The sequence below is a fragment of the Quercus suber genome, unplaced genomic scaffold (genome assembly GCF_002906115.3).
Source record: "Quercus suber isolate HL8 unplaced genomic scaffold, Cork oak 2.0 scaffold_943, whole genome shotgun sequence".
NCBI lineage: Eukaryota > Viridiplantae > Streptophyta > Magnoliopsida > Fagales > Fagaceae > Quercus > Quercus suber.
In genome coordinates this window covers 192,660-199,375 of record NW_027070364.1, presented here as the reverse complement: position 1 = coordinate 199,375, position 6,716 = coordinate 192,660, and positions in this window count along the sequence as shown.

Genomic DNA, 6,716 nt, shown 5'->3' with positions numbered 1-6,716 from the left:
TGTCAATTGTTTCTAAGTTCCTTAACTGTGATTAGATTTTCATTGGTGATACTATTACCACTTACCAATTACCACTAAACACTTGATACCTAAATTTGGTGCAACTCTTATTCCAGCTTTCTAAAAGCTAATCTTGGTATAATTTTTGATATGTTTAAAGTAGGAAGAGAAAATGAAGGTGGCAAGTAAAGAATGACAAACTATAATGGAGTACATAACATATTAAGTGAAGAAGAATAAGTAAATATCTTATAAGAATTATACCTCAATCTCAATCTACTCAACGTTGGTAGACGTGGAAAAACGGACGGGTCGGGTCGGGTTTGGGTCGGGTCAATCGGATCGCGGGTCAAAACGGGTCACGGGTCAAAACGGGTCATTTTTAAACGGGTCAAACGGGTCGCGGGTCAAACGGGTTGCGGGTCAAACGGGTCGCGGGTCAAACGGGTCGGGTCAAACGGGTCTGACCCGTTTTGCCATGTCTTACATCCCACTTTATTCTTATAGAAGTTCTTAAGCAATCAAAACCTTAACTTTTTTATTCTTGTTATGTTTGTTTTTCCTTAAAAATGTGTTTTTTCTAATGTTTGAGGGTGAGGTGGGTAACAGATTGAAGTTCAGGTGGGTAAAGTGTAAAGTTTTAAATCACGGATAGGCAAAGTGAAAACAGGCCTAACCACAGGTGGGTTTACTGTAATTATCGCTTAAATTTATTATTTATTTCATTCTAAAGGTCAAATCCATATTTTAAATATTTGTATAGTTAAATAAAGAAAATTAATCAAAAAAATTATACTATTTCAAGATAACATGTTAAATGATATAAATTCAATATCTTCAAAAAAAAAATCTCAAATTTATGATTAATGATAATTCTATATAAAAGTTATGAATGATGATACTCATGATACACTCATTCACAAATCAAGTCAACCATGTTAATAAACATACATTTCTTAATTTTATTGATTTTGTAAAATGAATAACTTTCAAAACCTAATATTATTCTTTAGAATCAAAAAGTAAAATAAGAATTATTTTAAAAAATATATTAAAAAGAAATAATTAATTATTTTAAGTTTTTAATAGGTTTTTGTAGGGTCTATTTTTGTAGCCTAAGCCAAAAGGCTTGGATTATGAGCTCACTCAATCCAAAACAATGAATTTGTAGAGAATTGATGAAAGAGTTAGGCTGATTATGAACTAAATAATAGTTAACTATGGTGTTCAAGAAGGAACTGATATAAAAAAAAGAACACACTTCAAGGCTTTTCAATTTGATGTCCGAAAATGAATATTATTGAATGGAAAATCAATACACACTCTCAAAACCATCTCTCCCTTCTCTCCAGAGGCTTCTTCTTTATATATCCATCCTCTCGCCATCTTCATCGTCCACTTGTTCTTCATCTAAGCGTCCACTTGAGTATGTGTCACGTCAAATCTTTCTTTAGCTTTATGTGAGTGGTAGTAGTTGGGATGAACACTGTTCAGGGGCTTTCCACATTAATGCAGCCAGAAAAGTAGATGTAGTGCATTTAATATGGTGGTGACAGTTTTTCCTTTTAAATATTTCTCTATTCTTTTTATCTCCAGGCATGCCCAAAACTTATCCAGATCGCTGAAATCATTAGTAAGATCATTCGAACCCTCCAGAGATTTGCTTGACCAAGAATCTTTATATCCGAGGAGAATGATCTCTTCGGACGACTGTTACTCTCTTCGGACTGGTCCCATTCACTTTCAGGTATCTTTCTTTCATGCGGACTCCCTCTCAACAACTTTTGCCTCTTCGGAAACACAGTAACCTTCAAATAGGGACTTGGGCCTAATACATAAGTTTAGGTTTCCATCCCCCACATTTGTATATTTTTAAAAAGTCATGTCTTTGGGAAAATTATTAATAAATTATCATTTATTATTTTATCCTTAAAGCATTAGTCAACATTTTTCTTCCTGAAATTGATTATTAACATGAGTATTCTTAAATATTTATAGAATACAAAAAATAATGTTCATTCTTCTTACATTATGGTAGAATCAACTTATTAAAAATATGGTAGAGTTCATCATGAATGTGAAATGAGAGAGTACAATTTTTTCATACTCCGAGAATACTTTAGAATTTTTCATTAATAATTATTTTAAAGACACCCGTTAACGAAACCCTTACTTAATTAGTTTGAACGATCTTCAAAAATATTACTTTGATTGCTTTATATGAATTAATATATCACAAACCATAAAAGTAAATTCGAATATTTATTTTGATGAATTATGGGTGGTTCCAAAAATAGGTGTGAAACATAGGATCACTTATATGATAAATTATAAGCTGTTCAAATTTCAAAAAGCTTAAATTATCAAGAAAATGTGAATTTAATATTTATCCACATTATTATGTTAGTTTGTAAATTTATTGTAAAATAATTCATATTTTTCCTAATTAGTTATAAGTTGTTCAAAAAGCTTAATTATCAAGAAAATGTGAATTTAATATTTAACTGCATTTATTATTATGTTAGTTTGTAAATTTGAATTTTCCCAATTAGTTAGTTATTGTGCCTTAAAATTTCTCATATAATGTAGTTTGTAAATTTATTGTAAGATAAATTCAGAATTTTCTTGATTAGTTAGTTATGTGCCTTAAATTTTTCTCATATATTGTAGCTATGAATTTATTGTAAGATAAATTCAGAAATTTTCTAATTTGTTAGTTATGGTGCCTTAAATTTATTCATATATGGGTGGTTCCAAAATAGGTGTGAAACATAGGATCACTTATATGATAAATTATAAGCTGTTCAAATTTCAAAAAGCTTAAATTATCAAGAAAATGTGAATTTAATATTTATCCACATTATTATGTTAGTTTGTAAATTTATTGTAAAATAAATTCATATTTTTCCTAATTAGTTATAAGTTGTTCAAAAAGCTTAAATTATCAAAAAATGTGAATTTAATATTTAACTGCATTTATTATTATGTTAGTTTGTAAATTTGAATTTTCCCAATTAGTTAGTTATTGTGCCTTAAAATTTCTCATATAATGTAGTTTGTAAATTTATTGTAAGATAAATTCAGAATTTTCTTGATTAGTTAGTTATGCTGCCTTCAATTTTCTCACATATTGTGGTTTGTACATTTATTGTAAGATAAATTCGGAATTTACTTGATTAGTTAGTTATGTGCCTTAAATTTTCTCATATATTGTAGCCTATGAATTTATTGTAAGATAAATTCAGAAATTTTCTAATTTGTTAGTTATGGTGCCTTAAATTTATTCATATATGGGTGGTTCCAAAAATAGGTGTGAAACATAGGATCACTTATATGATAAATTATAAGCTGTTCAAATTTCAAAAAGCTTAAATTATCAAGAAAATGTGAATTTAATATTTAACCACATTATTATGTTAGTTTGTAAATTTATTGTAAAATAAATTCATAATTTTCCTAATTAGTTATAAGTTGTTCAAAAGCTTAAATTATCAAGAAAATGTGAATTTAATATTTAACTGCATTTATTATTATGTTAGTTTGTAAATTTGAATTTTCCCAATTAGTTAGTTATTGTGCCTTAAAATTTCTCATATAATTTAGTTTGTAAATTTATTGTAAGATAAATTCAGAATTTTCTTGATTAGTTAGTTATGCTGCCTTCAATTTTCTCATATATTGTAGTTTGTAAATTTATTGTAAGATAAATTCGGAATTTACTTGATTAGTTAGTTATGTGCCTTAAATTTTCTCATTTATTGTAGCCTATAAATTTATTGTAAGATAAATTCAGAAATTTTCTAATTTGTTAGTTATGGTGCCTTAAATTTATTCATATATTGTAGTTTGTAAATTTATTGTAAGAAAAATTCAGAATTTTCTTGATTAGTTAGTTATGGTGCCTTAAATTTTCTCATGTATTGTAGTTTGTAAATTTATTGTAAGATAAATTCAGAATTTTCCCGGTTAGTTAGTTATTGTGCCTTAAATTTTCTTATTTGTAATTGCAGTCAACCACGTTATTCTTAAAATCATTCTAAAAACAGTGTATGACTTTTTTTTTTTTTTTTATGAGAAAAGGAGTGTATGACTATTTTTATTTTTTTGAAAGCGAGTGTATGACTATTATGTAGTCTAGAAACACACATAATTGGAGGAACGTTCCTACTAAGAGTGTGCATAAATTAGGTTGGATTATGTTAGATGATCTTTTAAATCTAATTAAGGATTAGCAGCATGTTGTAATTATTACTCAAAAAAAAATTCACATAATATGCCTGAATTATATTTCAAAATTGATTCTCAAAATACCCAAAAAAGTAAAAATTAAAGATTAAAGTAAAAATAATAAATTGAGCTTATATAATATGATAGATTAGATTGTGTTTGATCATATGAATGAAAAATCTATCGGCCAAAGTTAGGCCAAACTCTCAAGTCTCAAAATAAAATTACAACCCAACATAGCCCCAACCCATTAAAAACTAACTTGGACATCATGTTGGTTGATTTTTTCAGATTAAGAGGGTTTTAAAAAAAATTATTTTGTAAACTAATTTGAAGAAAAATTTAGTGAATACTATGCTATGAAGCCTGTGATCAATAAAATATACAATTAATTTTTTTTTTCTTTATATTGTTTTCCTTTGTCTTGTACATGAACATTTTATAAATATTTTTATCCCTAGTTCCAAAATAACAGCTGTTTCATCATTCTGGTCAAAGTCAGACAAGCCCACTGTGAAGAATCAGAAAGTGGATCATTTTCTTGCTTGCATTTCAAAAATCAGACCAGCAGAAAGCAAAAACTCTCTTTATTGGGACTCATCAACCATCCCAATGGACCGTACAGTGTAGCTGATGGGACCAAACACAATAATCACAGCCCTTCATTTCATTGTGTCAAAAAAAAAAAAAAAAAAAAAAGGATCTTTGATCAGTTTCTGCCATTCACACAAACAAATTGTTTTGCCATGCATGTTGTATCAGTATGACTCATCATTAAAAATGTGGGTTGTGGTGTGAGGCCCATGGATCTTCTTCCCAGCTGGGCTAGTGGACCCACTCAGTTGTGTGGTGGGTCCCACTTACAAATAGTCTGAGCTTAATGATAATCGTTGTCCCGTAATTATAGCATAACGAAGGAGGAAAAAAAAAAAAAAAGGAAAAGAAAAGAAGAAATTCTCATTATTGATTGTATGTATGTTGTAACTACAAGAGTCTTGGGAGGCTGTAAAATAAAACATGATAATGAGGAAGGAGTTGACCTTTCCTTATTATTCATGACTTGCAGCTTTTTTTCCCCCTGAGTATGACCAAAAGAAACTTGCGTCCTGCACAGGAGCAAGGAATTGTGTTTCTCTCGGAAAGGTCACCGGCGTGGTGCCAGCCAATGAGCCTCCAATGATGAAGTCAAACACTGGGAAAGAGAATGATAATGAATTAGTGAAGCTATGAAAGATGTGTTCGTACCTTTGCTTGAGGTCTGATGTGGTTTATATAGGACTTTGTTTTTCTAGCCGTTGGAGGCTTTCAATGGAGGTTTAAATGCCTTCCTGTAACGCCTCTGGTATTTTAATTGGGTGATCTGAAGATCTCTCCAACGGTTATGTTATTGTGTTAGTCTGTGTGTAACGGCTCATGCATTTAATGCTCTTTTATGGTGCTTTGGTCGTCCAATGCCTTCTTTGAACGACGGGGTTTTCTTGGTTCATCACATACCATCACTAACAAAGAGTTAATGAGGCATTAGATTATTTAGACACATGAAAACAACCTATTAACGCTCTGATAACAATGCTATAAACAGAGATCAACCAGCTGATTTTTTTTTTTTTTTTTCGGCATATCTCTTTTGGCTTAAACTAATGGAAATCACAGAAGTTTCGACGTTGTTCTACATTGTCCAGAACTAGCCTTCATGTGTACTGACAACTCAATAGACGAATGCATACTGTAACCATAGCCTAAGAGCCTCACTAACACTGTAAACACACTAAGAAAATGCTGAATTTGGATTGTTTTTGTGGGGTATCACTGGTGGGATTTATATAGTCATAAACCCATTAATTTCTATGTTTAATTGGAGTGGAGCAACAGCCTATGGCATTACTCCATTAACACTTGGGAGATACTCTAGGGAGTTTCACGCTTTGGGTGCCCCTCTATTTCCCGTTCAGTTTCTAACAAAATCAACGTTTGAATTGATAATTGTATTCTACTGAAGACACTTTGGAGTTGATCAATAATTTAGACATGGCAAAACGGGTCAAACCCGTTTGACCCGACCCGTTTGACCCGCGACCCGTTTGACCCGCAACCCAGTTAACCAGCGACCCGTTTGACCCGCAACCCGTTTGACCCGTTTAAAAATGACCCGTTTTGACCCGTGACCCGTTTTGACCCGCGACCCGATTGACCCGACCCGAACCCGACCCGACCCGCCCGTTTTTCCACGTCTACCAACGTTGAGTAGATTGAGATTGAGGTGTAATTCTTATAAGATATTTATTTATTCTTCTTCACTTAATATGTTATGTACTTCATTATAGTTTGTCATTCTTTACTTGTCACCTTCATTTTCTCTTCCTACTTTAAACATATCAAAAATTATACCAAGATTAGCTTCTAGAAAGCTGGAATAAGAGTTGCACCAAATTTAGGTATCAAGTGTTTAGTGGTAATTGGTAAGTGGTAATAGTATCACCAATGAAAAT